Genomic DNA, 16,385 nt, shown 5'->3' with positions numbered 1-16,385 from the left:
GTCAGTTGCCGGCTGGGTTCTCCGACCAGACGACAAACTCCGGCGACACCTCCACCGTGTGGAAGCGCGGACGAGGAGGCCGCGCCACCATAGCGTGCCTCCCCTCCTCAACTGGACCACCATGGCTGGGATGACCTACTTCGCGTGCCGTGGTGCCGTCACGACGATGGGCCACGGCGGGGGTCGCGGCGTGCTTGCGCGGGCGGCCACGACCGCGCTTGGGCGCCGGGGAACCAGGCCCCTCACGAGGGGCCTTCCCCTTCTCGGCGGCGGAGAACTTCCTTCATGGTGCCATGGGTGTCGCTGCAAGCGATGGAGCGAGGAAGAAGGAGCAAGCAAGCAAGGAAGAGATGGGCAACGGGGGCTCCGCCCCCCTCCCCATTTATAGCAAGAGAAGGCCAACCGGCGTCTCCCACGATCGCAGGTAATGATGGTTTTCCTTGCATGTCGTAGAGACTTGTCAAGTCGTGCAGTTGCCGAGGCAGCATGGAGAAGCGGAGACGCCCACGTCCAATCAACCACCATGCGTCAACCGAGGCCGCAGGCTTTTTGGGCCCGCGGCGCTCCGAACTTGACCCTTGGCTTGACCGCGAAGCCAAGCCCGAGGGCACCTTGGGCCCGGGGGCTACTGTCGGCGTTCTGGGAACGGGGGTCCCTAGACTTGCCTGCCTGCGGCCCACAGCGCGGCTAAGCCAGCAGGCCGTACGGCCCATCTTCATCAACGAGGCATCCAAGACCCTCGCGAGGGTCCAAGCCTCGCGAGGGGGACGACGCAAGACCTCTTCTGGAGTAGCCTAGCCAGGCAGGCTCACGAGGAGCAGAGATATCAAGGCGGGGCAAAAACTCACGAGGCCCTCGTGACGTGAGCCATAACGCACGGCACCAGGTTGGCACCAGGCGGGCGCCAGCGCACGCAGCGTCCTTATTTCCTCTTTGGTGCTAAGGAGGCCAGCGCAGGCGAAGAGTACCGAGGCATCAAGCAAAGGTTGCTATATTGGTGCAACGAGACCAAGACCAGGAGGACGGCAAGACGGAGGTCATCGTGGAGCCCAAGACGGCGTCACCACCAAGGCTTTTCGCAGGCGAAGACCACTTTTGTCAGGATAGCTTGTACTAGCTGTCCCCCTTCAAATTTGCCCGCCGTTGTTGGCTCCCTTCCCGCTTGATATTTGGGAAGAGGACCAGGGCCTCTATAAATAGGGCTAGCCACCACAGTAGTAGCGATGGGATAAAGGGACACGCACAAGCTCGTACGCACAAGAACACCTCAACCCGAGGAGGCTGTTCTTCCCTTGTACTGTTCATCATCAGCCCTAGAGGCAATCCACCACCACCACACTGGAGTAGGGTATTACACCACAACGGTGGCCCGAACCAGTATAAATCTCGTGTCTTTCTGTGTTGCGAGTTCGTCGAGTTCGTCCGCGAGATCTTAGCGAGCTAGGGCGTAGATCGGTAGGAGGGAAAGACTTCGCATGCACCCTAGTGTTCGAACCTTAAGGGTTTGCCGGAACCCCACATCCGACATCTGCACTGTCGGATTAGCTTCATCCAGCGACCATCTTTCAAAGTTATTTGCACACTAAATAGGGGTATAGATAATGCATAAAATTTCCTCCAAAAACATCTATAACTAAAGAGAAAAAAATGAATTGCAGTTAAAAGAATGACATTTCTAACAAAAATGTGAATGTGAACTACATATGTGTGCACGTGACCAGCACATACATTGTCAATACAAAATTTAATGCAAGAAATAACTTATGAGTAACATGCACGAATTGATGATGTGGTGCTTGCATGCATAGAGTACAGAAACAATGTGATTTATGACTTGCATGCATGCCGTGTTCTTGTGCCATAGTTGCATGTCTAGGAAAAAAGCTACTACTGGGTTGTACTAGCTATTGTAGTATCTCAATTCCTATGAGTAGGGATTGGAAAAGAGGTGTCATTTGGTTCACATCATAGGAACTTTTCTATTGAATCTAGAGATGACATGTATCTCAATTCCTGTGAGGAGGGATTAGAAAAGAGATGTCATTTGGTTCACATCATAGGAACTTTTTGTCACGACCGGTTTTTCAATAAAATATTTATTGAGAGACCAATCCCTTTTACGGACCAGTAAAGAAGAATTCCTTCTCATTGGTAGACAATATCTTGGTCACAGAAGAAAAATACCATGAGTACTGAATATAATACAAGGTTGAGCGGAGACTGCTCAACAATTTATTACATGTACGCCGATAGAACACAACGGCGGATAGGGTGGCATAACTACTAACTCACGATAACAACGGTGGTGAAAATATCACCGCGAAGCGGGTGATATGACTCCTGAAAACTACAACTCTTCGAGCGTCGGGGTGAAGCTCGAGGAGATTTATTGCGGGTGGCGGAAGCGTATATAATATAAGTGACCAATATCCAGGATCGCACGGGGCTGACTGGGACTCCTCTAGGCGTCGGACTCACTATCAAACTCTTCATCCATGAGATCGCCTTCGTCAACATCTGGCCAAATCAACAAGCCAGGTGAGTACTATGAAAGTACTCGCAAGACAGTTCGGACATAAGATATAACAAATGTAGACACGATGCATATGAACAGGTTAACAAGTGCACTCAGACATAGAGATAATACTGCACGGGAAATAAAAGAGAAGTCGGGCGGTAGTCCTCCCGAAATCCCAAAATAATATACTGGGTGCCAAACGAGGGTCTGAATGACTCCTCGAGAGGAAAATGCAAGAATAACAATGCCACAGTCGGGCGTCAAGGCGACACCACATAAAGGGCTTATATTGAAAGTAAAAGACAAACATGCCACAGTCGGACGTCTGAGCGACATCACATAAAGGGCTTATATTGAAAGTAAAAGGCAAACATGCCACAGTCGAACGTTTGAGCGACATCACATAAAGGGCTTATATTGAAAGTAAAAGACAAACATGCCACAGTCGGACGTCTGAGCGACATCACATAAAGGGCTTATATTGAAAATAAAAGGCAAACATGCCACAGTCGGACGTCTGAGCGACATCACATAAAGGGCTTATATTCATAACTTATTAGCTCATGAATTTTAAATCATATCAAGAGAATAATTAGGCATGAGATAAACAACAGGGTTAGTCCATCCACAGGAATAACGTTCAGCCAAGTTTACTACTCACGCTCGCTTACCGGAAAGAAAAAATATACCACGAGGTTATGACATAGACATGGATACGCTGATCACGTTACTTGACCATGGATACGATGACTCAGAAGGATTTGACTCTGCAGAGTTTGTACTTTAACCACAGCCAACGGATTTCAGTAGTCACGGGGACTAGTTCCATTTACGGTGTTTTGGAAGAAACACGTCTAACCAGTACACACCCATTCAACATTCTGAAGCCAGGAATCACCCTCGGCAACGTTCAAGATAAACTTTGAGACGGGGAGGCTACAACCTCGCGTAGCATGGGATCAAATTTATATACGCGCGCTCTAAGGGGTGCCCGCCTCTCGGTCCCAACCGGAAACACCCATGCCCCCTGACCGGATGACTGGCTTTAATCCAGGGCCATGGAACCCTCATCCCGGCCCCTCTATTTGGTGTGTACACGGAAAGAGGTTACCAACTTACTAAACCGTATTCTTGGCAGAAAACATGTGGCGGCACGGAAAGGGGAAGAACGATAACGTGACTCAGTCCACGTTAACGTCGGAGTTTATCGGACAACGTGAGGCTGGCATGCTACAACAATACCACCTCACTACCTTTCATGTCACCACATGACTAGGCCATCTCTCATCAGAGATCACAGTAACCTTGGAGCACACGGATAGTTGCCTTACACGCAACGAGATACTCACCGATGCTCATATGCCATGCGCAACCCTTCACACAAACATGCAAAACACCTATCATATCAAAGGTTCAAACATGCTTACCTGGTTCGGAGAAGTCGAAGTCTAGCTCGGCGAAGTTCGCGGCTCCGTCACCTCTCCCGGAACCTACGGTATAGCGAAAAATGCATACTAACGTGAAAACCAACGCGTGCAGAAAAGCTGTTCCAATTTTTTTTCAAATAAATCCCATAAAAAACTAGACAAAATTATAAGACTGTCAGAAAAAGAATCACTCAAAAATCACTTTTTATTAAAAAGTTATAAGGGTTTCTATCCAGGGACTCATCTGTAATGAAACAGAAAAGTTCCAGGGGCTAAACTGAGAAAACAGAAAACGGTTCGAATAGAAATGCGCCAGCCCACAGAGAAAACGTACTCTGCCCGAAGGCGCCAACAGAAAACGCTTCGGGGGTGAAAGAAGAGATGCTGACGTGGGGGGTCCACATGTCAGGTTTGAAAAACCTCGCCGGCGCCCGAAGGCTGCGGTGGTCGCCGGCGTCGAACCACGGCGAGTCAGGGAGATCGGAGTGTACCAAGAGTATCAGCGTGTCCTTCGCGTCGGTGGGTGGTGGACTTGGGCGTCGGAGAGCACCACGTCGACGGCGACACTTTCTCCAGCGGACGGCGGCTCGGGCGATGGTGGGGAACTCCGGTGGTGTGCTGCAACCTTCGAATTGAAGCGCGGGTAGAAGGAGGGATGCACTAGAGAGCTACTGGCAAGAGATGGGAGGCAGAGGTGCACGCACGGGAGCGAATCGAGCTGGATCCCGTGGCGGGTCGCGGCGGCCGGAGTTGAGGAAGGAAACTCCCTCGGGGATCTTGCAGTGGCTAGGCGGGGTCTTGGTGGAGTGCAGAGGTGGTGTGGGTACTAGCTGGAGCTCGGGGCCTCTATTTATAGGCGGCTCGAGGGGGTGGCCGTGAACGGAGAATCTCCGGCGAGCGATTACGGCGAGGCAGTGGCTTGGCAGAGGGTTTAGGTGGCCAGGCAGCACCAGTGAGAGTTACTGGTCCCGTTCCACTGCTAAACTCGGTCGGGCATGGCGTAATGGCGTCGGTCTTCGTCGGGGTCGCCGTACTGGCACGGCGGCGGCAGAGAGCGTGCTCCGCGCCTAGCGGTTCACGATGAGGGTGGCAGCATGCACGGGGGAGTGGAAGACCACGCGGCGGCCTCCGGTGGCTTGGGCGGCGCTGGTCAGCGCCATCTACGCTGTGCTTCTTCCTGGCGGCCGCAAAGCCGCCGCTGGCGTCGGTCACAGGGCGGCGCACCTCCTCCTGCTCGTCGCCGACGCCCGCAAGCATCCAGGCGCTCGTGCGATGCAGAGGACAAGGGGGAGGGGACAGGGAACATGGCGACGCCGAGGCACTGGCGAGATCGACTACGGACACTGAAGAAACGACGGTAGTTCAGACACTGTTAACTGAACTTGACTGAACCTTAGAGAGACAATGTCCAACAGGTGTTCGATGAAATGATTTGGTATGAAGAAAATTTTTCCTGGAGCTGGGACTTGGTGAGGTGACCTCTCAATGCACCCAGAGGCTGCCTGATTTTTCTCAGAATTTTTGGAGAAGGATTTGAATGAATTTCATCAAATTTGGCAAATCTGGTCCAAACTTGCAGCAAGTATAGTTTGAAAAATTTGAACTTGAGACCAGTGGATCTTCATGGATCTTGGTTGAGGGTTCAAAGGACTAGGAAGGGAAAATGGTTTGGGGGAAAAATCAAAGCAGAAAGAGTAGTTCCTTTGTAAACCTCCAAGGATCGAGATATAAGGCAGAAATTGTTTTTGATAAGAAATAAATGGAAATAATTATATGGAGAGGTTCAACTTGCTGGATTTGAAGCATATCATGATCCAAAGATGAGGAAAGGCTTATGGGAGGGAATTTACCCTTGGGTCATGGCAAGAGGAATTTTTTGAAAGTGGAAAAAGATCATTCCAAAAGCTATAGGGCCTTTTAAAGAAATTTTCAAAGGACATTTTTCCAAGAGAAAAACATTCTGGTTTGAGTCCAAATAAAAGAGGAAAACCTCCAAGACCAAAATCAAGTTTTGAGTGAATCCGAAAATGAAGCACTAGTCATAAAAGAAAATATTTTGAGAGGGAGAGTTCTTTTAGAAGAAAAATTTAAATCACCTCCCTCAAATCAAGGAAAAGTTTTGAAAAAGCCAAATAAAATTTTGGGTGTCACAACACCTACCCCCTTAGGAAAAATCTCGTCCTCGAGATTTCAGCTGATCTTCAAATAGGTATGGATTCTCTGCCTGGAGAAAATCTTCCCTTTCCCATGTAGCTTCATCCTCAGTGTGGTTGCTCCACTGAACTTTGAAATTTTTTGTTGTTTTCTGACGGGTCCTCCTTTCAGACTCTTCCAAAATCTTTACTGGCCTCTCTCTGTAGGTGAGGTCTGGTTGTATATCAATGCTTTCATGAGATACGTGCTTCTCCGGGTTACTTACACATTTTCTCAATTGTGAGACATGGAACACGTCATGGACGTCTGACAGCTCCTTGGGTAAGTCTAGTTTGTAGGCCACTGTGCCTCTTCGTGCCTCTATACAGAATGGTCCAATAAATCTCGGGGCTAGCTTCCCCTTAATTTTGAACCGTTGCAGGCCCCTCATAGGAGACACTCGTAGGTATACGGAATCACCGGGTTCAAAGCTGACCTCACGATGTTTTTGATCGTAGTAGCTCTTTTGTCGGCTTTGCGCTGTCTTGAGTCTGTCCCTGATATGCTTAACTTTCTCCTCGGCCTCTTTAAGCATGTCTGGGCCGAAGATATGGCTGTCACCTGTTTCTGACCAATTCAGTGGGGTACGACACCTCCGTCCATACAATGCTTCAAAAGGTGCCATCTGTAAGCTGGCTTGGTAACTGTTGTTGTAAGCAAACTCGGCATACGGCAAACTCTCTTCCCAACTGGATCCATAGGTGAGCACACAGGCTCTCAGCATGTCCTCTAGGATTTGGTTCACACGTTCCGTTTGTCCATCAGTCTGAGGGTGGTAGGCTGTACTGAAAGCTAGTTGCGTGCCCAGAGCTTGTTGTAAGTGATCCCAAAATTTAGAGACAAATTGAGTGCCTCGGTCGGATATTATAGTCCTTGGGACTCCATGCAGACAGACTATACGGGAGAGATAAAGCTTGGCTAGCCTTTGTGTGGAGTAGGTCATCTTTACGGGAATGAAGTGGGCTACCTTGGTTAGCCTATCTGTTATGACCCATATGGCATCATTTCCGCGTTGAGATCGAGGTAGTCCAACGATGAAATCCATCCCAATCTCATCCCACTTCCACTCAGGTATCCTGTTTGGCTGGAGTAGCCCTGCTGGCTTTGGATGCTCGGCTTTGATGCGCTGGCATGAATCGCAACACGCAATAAATGTGGCTATATCCCTTTTCATACCGTGCCACCAAAATCTTTCCTGAATGTCTTTGTACATTTTGGTTCCTCCAGGGTGGATTGAATATGGGGCGGTGTGGCTCTCGGTTAGGATTTGTTGCTTGAGTTCCTCAATGTTTGGGACGCAAAGTCTGTCCCCGTACCATAATATTCCTTCACTGTCTGTGACGAACTCTGAAGCCTTGCCAAGGCTCATTTTCCTCTTTATTCCTTCGATGCTGGGGTGCCCTTGCTGAGCCTTCTTGATTTGTTCCACGAGGGTGGGATGTATCTCCAGATTCGATACGGTGCCCTCAGAGACTAACACCATGTTGAGTCTAGCGAACTCCTGCTGAAACTCAGGCCTCAAGTTTTGTGGATCGTCGTTGTCTGGGCTGGGGTTCCGACTAAGGGCATCTGCCACTACATTTGCTTTTCCTGGATGGTAGTGAATGCCGACATCATAGTCCTTGACCAATTCCAACCAGCGTCGTTGGCGTAAGTTTAGCTCTGGTTGCGTGAAAATATATTTAAGGCTCTTATGGTCCGTATATATTTCACAGCGATTTCCCAACAGAAAGTGCCTCCACTCCTTGAGTGCATGTATGACTGCTGCTAGCTCCAAGTCATGGGTTGGATAATTTTCCTCATGCTTCCGTAGTTGCCTGGAAGTATACGCGACAACTTTGCCATCCTGCATCAACACACATCCGAGACCCTTCCGGGATGCGTCACAATATACTTCAAAACTCTTGTGTATGTCTGGCACGGTTAAGACCGGTGCGGTTGTTAGCTTCTTCTTGAGTTCTTGGAAGCTTTTCTCGCATGCTTCCGTCCATACAAACTTTTTGTCTTTCTTGAGCAACTGGGTCATTGGTTTCGACACAGTGGAGAATCCTTCAATAAATCTTCTGTAATATCCGGCCATTCCAAGGAAACTCCGCACATCTGTCACGTTGGCGGGTGGCTTCTAGTCAAGTATGGCTTTGACTTTTTCTGGGTCTACGGCCACGCCTTCTTGGTTTAATATATGGCCTAGGAAACCAACTTGCCTTAGCCAAAATTCACACTTGCTAAATTTGGCGTACAACTGATGTTTCCTTAATTCTCCCAAAACAATTCTGAGATGCTCAGCGTGCTCTTCTGGTGTCCTTGAGTAAACCAGAATATCGTCAATGAACACCACAACGAATTAGTCCATGAATTTCATGAACACTTTGTTCATGAGGTGGACGAAATATGCGGGGGCGTTCGTTAGACCAAAAGGCATCACTGTGAACTCATATAATCCGTATCTGGAGGTGAACGCTGTCTTAGGGATATCTTCTGTCCGCACTTTCAGTTGATGATATCCTGATCTCAAATCAATTTTTGAGAACACCTTGGCTTGCGCGAGCTGATCAAACAAATCGTTTATCCATGGCATCGGATATTTGTTTTTGATGGTGAACATATTGAGAGCTCGATAGTCTATACACAATCTTAGTGTCCCATCCTTTTTCTTGGCGAATAATACTGGCGAACCCCAAGGTGAGGAGCTGGCTCGAATAAAACCTTTGTCCAGTAATTCCTTTATCTGCTTCTTCAATTCTACCAATTCTGAGGGTGCCATTCTATAAGGCTTCTTATAGATGGGAGCGGTGCCAGGTGCTAGTTCAATGCTGAATTCTATCTCTCGGTCTGGTGGCATGCCTGGTAGTTCTTCAGGAAATACGTCAGGAAACTCGCATACCACTGGAACTTTTCTTAGTTCTGAAATGTCCACTTTGTTCAATTTTGGTTGCCGTGACCGTGGTCTCTCTTGAGCTGTAACCTTATTGTCTTGCCTTGATGATGGGTGAGGATCACAGTCCGATTGAAACAATCAATAAATCCTTTGTTGGTGGTCAACCAGTCCATCCCTAAGATGACATCCAGTCCTTTATTTTCCAACACGATGAGATTAGCTTGGAACTGTAGTCCTTCGAACTCAATGAGCACTCCTTGGCAGTAACTCTGAGCGATCTGCTTATTTCCGGGGACTTGATGATCATAGATTTTTCCAAGGGAAGTATCGGAAAACCATGTTGCAAAACAAAACTCTTCGAAACGAACGAATGGGAAGCTCCAGAATCAAACAAAACCGTGGCAGGTACTGTGTTGACAGGGAACGTACCGAGCACGATGTCTGGGGCATTCTGCGCTTCTTCCTTGGTCACATGGTTCAGGTGACCCTTCCTGTGGTTGTTGTTGGGATTGAAATTGTTGCGCTTGGGGGCTGGATTATTCCCACCATTGTTTGGCTTGGGGGCCGAGTTCCTTGGCTTTGGGCACTGTTTAGCATAGTGCCCTTCTTCACCACAAGCATAGCATGTGACCCCTGGACGGTACGTGAAGTCCTTGTCCCTGGAATGAAACTGTCTGACTGGCCTTAGATCAGTAGTCGTGGATTTCCTTGCTTCTGTCCTCGGAACCTCAGTCTTGCTTCGGTTGTTGCGAGCAAGAGTCGTCTTGTCCCTCTTTCGCTTACGGATATCTTCCAGACTACGGCGCTCATTCTCCAAGGTAATGGCCTTGTCAACCAGAGTTTTAAAATCCGGGAAAGTGTGTACAACCTGTTGGCATCTTAGTGCCGGTGTCAGGCCGTCCAGGAATTTTTCCATCTTCTTATTCTCTGTCATGTGCTCGTCGTAGGCATAACGAGATAGCTGGGTAAACTGACCGTTGTATTCTGTCACTGACATGCCTCTTTGCTTGAGGTCGTCAAATTCTCTCTTCTTGATTTTTATGATGCTCCTGGGGATGTGTGCCCCACGAAAGCCTTCCTTGAACTCTTCCCAGGTGATGTTGTGTTCACTGGGATGCATGTGTAGGAAGTTTTCCCACCATGCTGCAGCTGATCCAGTAAGGTAGTGTGGTGCATAAAGCACCTTCTCATTATCTAAACACTGAGCAATAATCAGCTTCCTTTCGATGTCACGAAGCCAATCATCGGCTTCCAGCGGCCTATCGGTGTGATCAAACGTTGAAGGGTGAGTCTTCTGTAACTCAGATAACTTGGAGTGTGGCTGGTACGGCTCACGGTGGTTTCCCATATTGATGACGTGGGTCATCATCTCTTAGTGCTGTTGCTGGCTTTGTTCAAAGAGACAGCATACTTGAGACAAGGCTGCTTCGCTGACCTGTTGACTGGACTGTCCCTGAGTGAAGTTGTTGCTAGTCTGTGTCCCATAAACTCCTTCTGGCTGATTGGGCATGGAGCGAGTCCACGGGCGAGACATTTTTCCAGTCTGGGGGTATTATTTTGCAAAACTCATGAGAAGAACTGTGTGGCACAAGGAAAATCTTGCAAAGGCAAAAATTTAAAAGACCTCAAGATTTTTCGAAAAAAAAACATAAACAATTTCGCACGGAGAAGAAACGCTTAACACAAATCTTACACGCGAAAAGCAAACACACGATACAGCACTCAGGATGTGCGTACACAATCCTGACATGTTATTTAGACTAGCACACTCCTCCGGAAAGCAGCGAACACACTAATACAAACTAGCGTACAGATAAAACACATCATACAAGCAGACATAACGCGCGGCTACTCGGCGCTCTCAGTCGGAGATGGTGACGATGTCCTTTCCCTTGCCGAGGGCAAGACTCAGCGGTGCAGGAGATTCAACCTCCACCTCCTCTCTAGCAGGCTCCTGGCGCGTAGCACTGCACTGCGGTGATGGCGCGGGTGCGACAGGCGGTAGTGCGGGTGTGGCAGGCGGTGCAGCTCTGACTGGAGTAGGAGCGATGACTCGATCGAACTCCTCAGTGGTAGGCAGACGGCGAGCAGTGGCTAAAATGGCCGGTGCATAAGATGCTGAAGACGAGACGAATGTCAGTGGTGGTGCCGTGTGAAGAAGCTCCTTCCTGCAGGCAGGACCGCCCCGAACTAAGTCCATCCGGGCAGCCACAAGATCGTCCACGAGGTTGTCGAAAGACTCCTCCAGAGCCTTGAGATACTCCACAACCATCTCGATGGCTTCATCTCGCTCTCCCCGATGGCAGGCGAATGCATAGTGGCAAGTGTATGGCACATGGCATGGGAGGTAGCGGTAGCGACGAGTCTTCATCATAGGAAGGATGTCCCGAAGGCGAGCTATCGCCTCCCGGGCAGCCATCTGCATGGCATGCCTCTCCGTAGGCATGGCCCTTCCCACAAAACGGAAGTGGCGAGATGCAGAACGTCCTCCCTTGAATTGCACCACGGCTTGGTGCATAGACACGTCGTCGCTGAGCTTGTGCTGGTAAAGCGTGAACTCCGGACGAGTCGCTGGCCCGATCGCGAGCTTGGTGATGGAGACGAGGAGTTTGACAAACCCCTCGGGCACGTTCGTGAACACTCGAGTCTCGCAGTTGCTGCCAGCCATCTACAAAAGTAGGCAAAAATTCTGAGTAGTCATGTCATAAATTTATGATGACCAACAGAAAATAGCTACAATTGCAAAATGCTGAAAAAGCACAAAAGACGCTAATAACCGATTAGCGATCGCACCTAGTGGCTTCCTACAATCAGCCTGGCTCTGATACCAAGCTTGTCACGACCGGTTTTTCAATAAAATATTTATTGAGAGACCAATCCCTTTTACGGACCAGTAAAGAAGAATTCCTTCTCACTGGTAGACAATATCTTGGTCACAGAAGAAAAATACCAGGAGTACTGAATATAATACAAGGTTGAGCGGAGACTGCTCAACAATTTATTACATGTACGCCGATAGAACACAACGGCGGATAGGGTGGCATAACTACTAACTCACGATAACAACGGTGGTGAAAATATCACCGCGAAGCGGGTGATATGACTCCTGAAAACTACAGCTCTTCGAGCGTCGGGGTGAAGCTCGAGGAGATTTATTGCGGGTGGCGAAAGCGTATATAATATAAGTGACCAATATCCAGGATCACACGGGGCTGACTGGGACTCCTCTAGGCGTCGGACTCACTATCAAACTCTTCATCCATGAGATCGCCTTCGTCAACATCTGGCCAAATCAACAAGCCAGGTGAGTACTATGAAAGTACTCGCAAGATAGTTCGGACATAAGATATAACAAATGTAGACACGATGCATATGAACAGGTTAACAAGTGCACTCAGACATAGAGATAATACTGCACGGGAAATAAAAGAGAAGTCGGGCGGTAGTCCTCCCGAAATCCCAAAATAATATACTGGGTGCCAAACGAGGGTCTGAATGACTCCTCGAGAGGAAAATGCAAGAATAACAATGCCGCAGTCGGGCGTCAAGGCGACACCACATAAAGGGCTTATATTGAAAGTAAAAGACAAACATGCCACAGTCGGACGTCTGAGCGACATCACATAAAGGGCTTATATTGAAAGTAAAAGGCAAACATGCCACAGTCGGACGTCTGAGCGACATCACATAAAGGGCTTATATTGAAAGTAAAAGACAAACATGCCACAGTCGGACGTCTGAGCGACATCACATAAAGGGCTTATATTGAAAATAAAAGGCAAACATGCCACAGTCGGACGTCTGAGCGACATCACATAAAGGGCTTATATTCATAACTTAGTAGCTCATGAATTTTAAATCATATCAAGAGAATAATCAGGCATGAGATAAACAACAGGGTTAGTCCATCCACAGGAATAACGTTCAGCCAAGTTTACTACTCACGCTCGCTTACCGGAAAGAAACAATATACCACGAGGTTATGACATAGACACGGATACGCTGATCACGTTACTTGACCATGGATACGATGACTCGGAAGGATTTGACTCTGCAGAGTTTGTACTTTAACCACAGCCAACGGATTTCAGTAGTCACGGGGACTAGTTCCATTTACGGTGTTTTGGAAGAAACACGTCTAACCAGCACACACCCATTCAACATTCCGAAGCCAGGAATCACCCTCGGCAACGTTCAAGCTAAACTTTGAGACGGGGAGGCTACAACCTCGCGTAGCATGGGATCAAATTTATATACGCACGCTCTAAGGGGTGCCCCCCTCTCGGTCCCAACCGGAAACACCCATGCCCCCTGACCGGATGACTAGCTTTAATCCAGGGCCATGGAACCCTCATCCCGGCCCCTCTATTTGGTGTGTACACGGAAAGAGGTTACCAACTTACTAAACCGTATTCTTGGCAGAAAACATGTGGCGGCACGGAAAGGGGAAGAACGATAACGTGACTCAGTCCACGTTAACGTCGGAGTTTATCGGACAACGTGAGACTGGCATGCTACAACAATACCACCTCACTGCCTTTCATGTCACCACATGACTAGGCCATCTCTCATCAGAGATCACAGTAACCTTGGAGCACACGGATAGTTGCCTTACACGCAACGAGATACTCACCGATGCTCATATGCCATGCGCAACCCTTCACGCAAACATGCAAAACAACTATCATATCAAAGGTTCAAACATGCTTGCTGGTTCGGAGAAGTCGGAGTCTAGCTCGGCGAAGTTCGCGGCTCCGTCACCTCTCCCGGAACCTACGGTATTGCGAAAAATGCATACTAACGTGAAAACCAACGCGTGCAGAAAAGCTGTTCCAAATTTTTTTCAAATAAATCCCATAAAAAACTAGACAAAATTATAAGACTGTCAGAAAAAGAATCACTCAAAAATCACTTTTTATTAAAAAGTTATAAGGGTTTCTGTCCAGGGACTCATCTGTAATGAAACAGAAAAGTTCCAGGGGCTAAACTGAGAAAACAGAAAACGGTTCGAATAGAAACACGCCAGCCCACAGAGAAAACGTACTCTGCCCGAAGGCGCCAATAGAAAACGCTTCGGGGGTGAAAGAAGAGAGGCTGACGTGGGGGTCCACATGTCAGGTTTGAAAAACCTCGCCGGCACCCGAAGGCTGCGGTGGTCGCCGGCGTCGAACCACGGCGAGTCAGGGAGATCGGAGTGTACCAAGAGTATCAGCGTGTCCTTCCGCGTCGATGGGTGGTGGACTTGGGCGTCGGAGAGCACCACGTCGACGATGACACTTTCTTCGGCGGACGGCGGCTCGGGCGATGGTGGGGAACTCCGGTGGTGTGCTGCAACCTTCGAATTGAAGCGCGGGTCAGAAGGAGGGATGCACTAGAGAGCTACTGGCAAGAGATGGGAGGCAGAGGTGCACGCATGGGAGCGAATCAAGCTGGATCCCGTGGCGGGTCGTGGCGGCCGGAGTTGAGGAAGGAGACTCCCTCGGGGCTCTTCCAGTGGCTAGGCGGGGTCTTGGTGGAGTGCAGAGGTGGTGTGGGTACTAGCTGGAGCTCGGGGCCTCTATTTATAGGCGGCTCGAGGGGGTGGCCGTGAACGGAGAATCTCCGGCGAGCGATTACGGCGAGGCAGTGGCTTGGCAGAGGGTTTAGGTGGCCAGGCAGCACCAGTGAGAGTTACTGGTCCCGTTCCACTGCTAAACTCGGTCGGGCATGGCGTAATGGCGTCGGTCTTCGTCGGGGTCGCCGTACTGGCACGGCGGCGGCAGAGAGCGCGCTCCGCGCCTAGCGGTTCACGACGAGGGTGGCAGCGCGCACGGGGGAGTGGAAGACCACGCGGCAGCCTCCGGTGGCTTGGGCGGCGCTGGTCAGCGCCGTCTACGCTGTGCTTCTTCCTGGCGGCCGCAAAGCCGCCGCTGGCGTCGGTCACGGGGCGGCGCACCTCCTCCTGCTCGTCGCCGACGCCCGCAAGCATCCAGGCGCTCGTGCGATGCAGAGGACAAGGGGAAGGGGACAGGGAACATGGCGACGCCGAGGCACTGGCGAGATCGACTACGGACACTAAAGAAACGACGGTAGTTCAGACACTGTTAACTGAACTTGACTGAACCTTAGAGAGACAATGTCCAGCAGGTGTTCGATGAAATGATTTGGTATGAAGAAATTTTTTCCTGGAGCTGGGACTTGGTGAGGTGACCTCTCAATGCACCCAGAGGCTGCCTGATTTTTCTCAGAATTTTTGGAGAAGGATTTGAATGAATTTCATCAAATTTGGCAAATCTGGTCCAAACTTGCAGCAAGTATAGTTTGAAAAATTTGAACTGGAGACCAGTGGATCTTCATGGATCTTGGTTGAGGGTTCAAAGGACTAGGAAGGGAAAATGGTTTGGGGAAAAAAATCAAAGCAGAAAGAGTAGTTCCTTTGTAAACCTCCAAGGATCAAGATATAAGGCAGAAATTGTTTTTGATAAGAAATAAATGGAAATAATTATATGGAGAGGTTCAACTTGCTGGATTTGAAGCATATCATGATCCAAAGATGAGGAAAGGCTTATGGGAGGGAATTTACCCTTGGGTCATGGCAAGAGGAATTTTTTGAAAGTGGAAAAAGATCATTCCAAAAGCTATAGGGCCTTTTAAAGAAATTTTCAAAGGACTTTTTTCCAAGAGAAAAACATTTTTGTTTGAGTCCAAATAAAAGAGGAAAACCTCCAAGACCAAAATCAAGTTTTGAGTGAATCTGAAAATGAAGCACTAGTCAGAAAAGAAAATATTTTGAGAGGGAGAGTTCTTTTAGAAGAAAAATTTAAATCACCTCCCTCAAATCAAGGAAAAGTTTTGAAAAAGCCAAATAAAATTTTGGGTGTCACACTTTTCTATTGAATACACGCTAATGTTTATTTTCCTTTGAAATTATGGCAGTATAGGAATCCATTCATATGAACCAAGTGGGTCTAAAGCTATAAAAATGATATCATGTTTATTTCCTTTGAAATGTGGAGTATATGAATCTATTCCTATGAACCAATTGGCTCTAAAGGAAAAATTCCTACAAAAATCATATTATATAGAGTTCCTATGATATTCCTCCACACCAAAGGATGGTTGAAATTGCTGCAGGTGATACGATGGCCTTTCTTTGTAGACTCCTCCCCCATCTTTATAGTTACCTCTCGAAGATAAATGAAATGATATATACTGGGTATTCTATATGTGCATTTTGGTACACGAAAACTCGGTAAAAGTTTGCAAGGTTCGAATTTTCAATAAAGCTATATGCATTGCATTTTGGAACGGAGGGAGGCGCATACGACAGTTGCTAACACTCACGTGGAAGATTTGTGTGTAGAGGAGTGGCTGTTCTATTAAATGACAT

The sequence above is a fragment of the Triticum aestivum genome, chromosome 4D, assembly GCF_018294505.1.
Source record: "Triticum aestivum cultivar Chinese Spring chromosome 4D, IWGSC CS RefSeq v2.1, whole genome shotgun sequence".
In the NCBI taxonomy this organism is placed as follows: Eukaryota; Viridiplantae; Streptophyta; class Magnoliopsida; order Poales; family Poaceae; genus Triticum; species Triticum aestivum.
Note: the sequence above shows the minus strand (reverse complement) of the source record.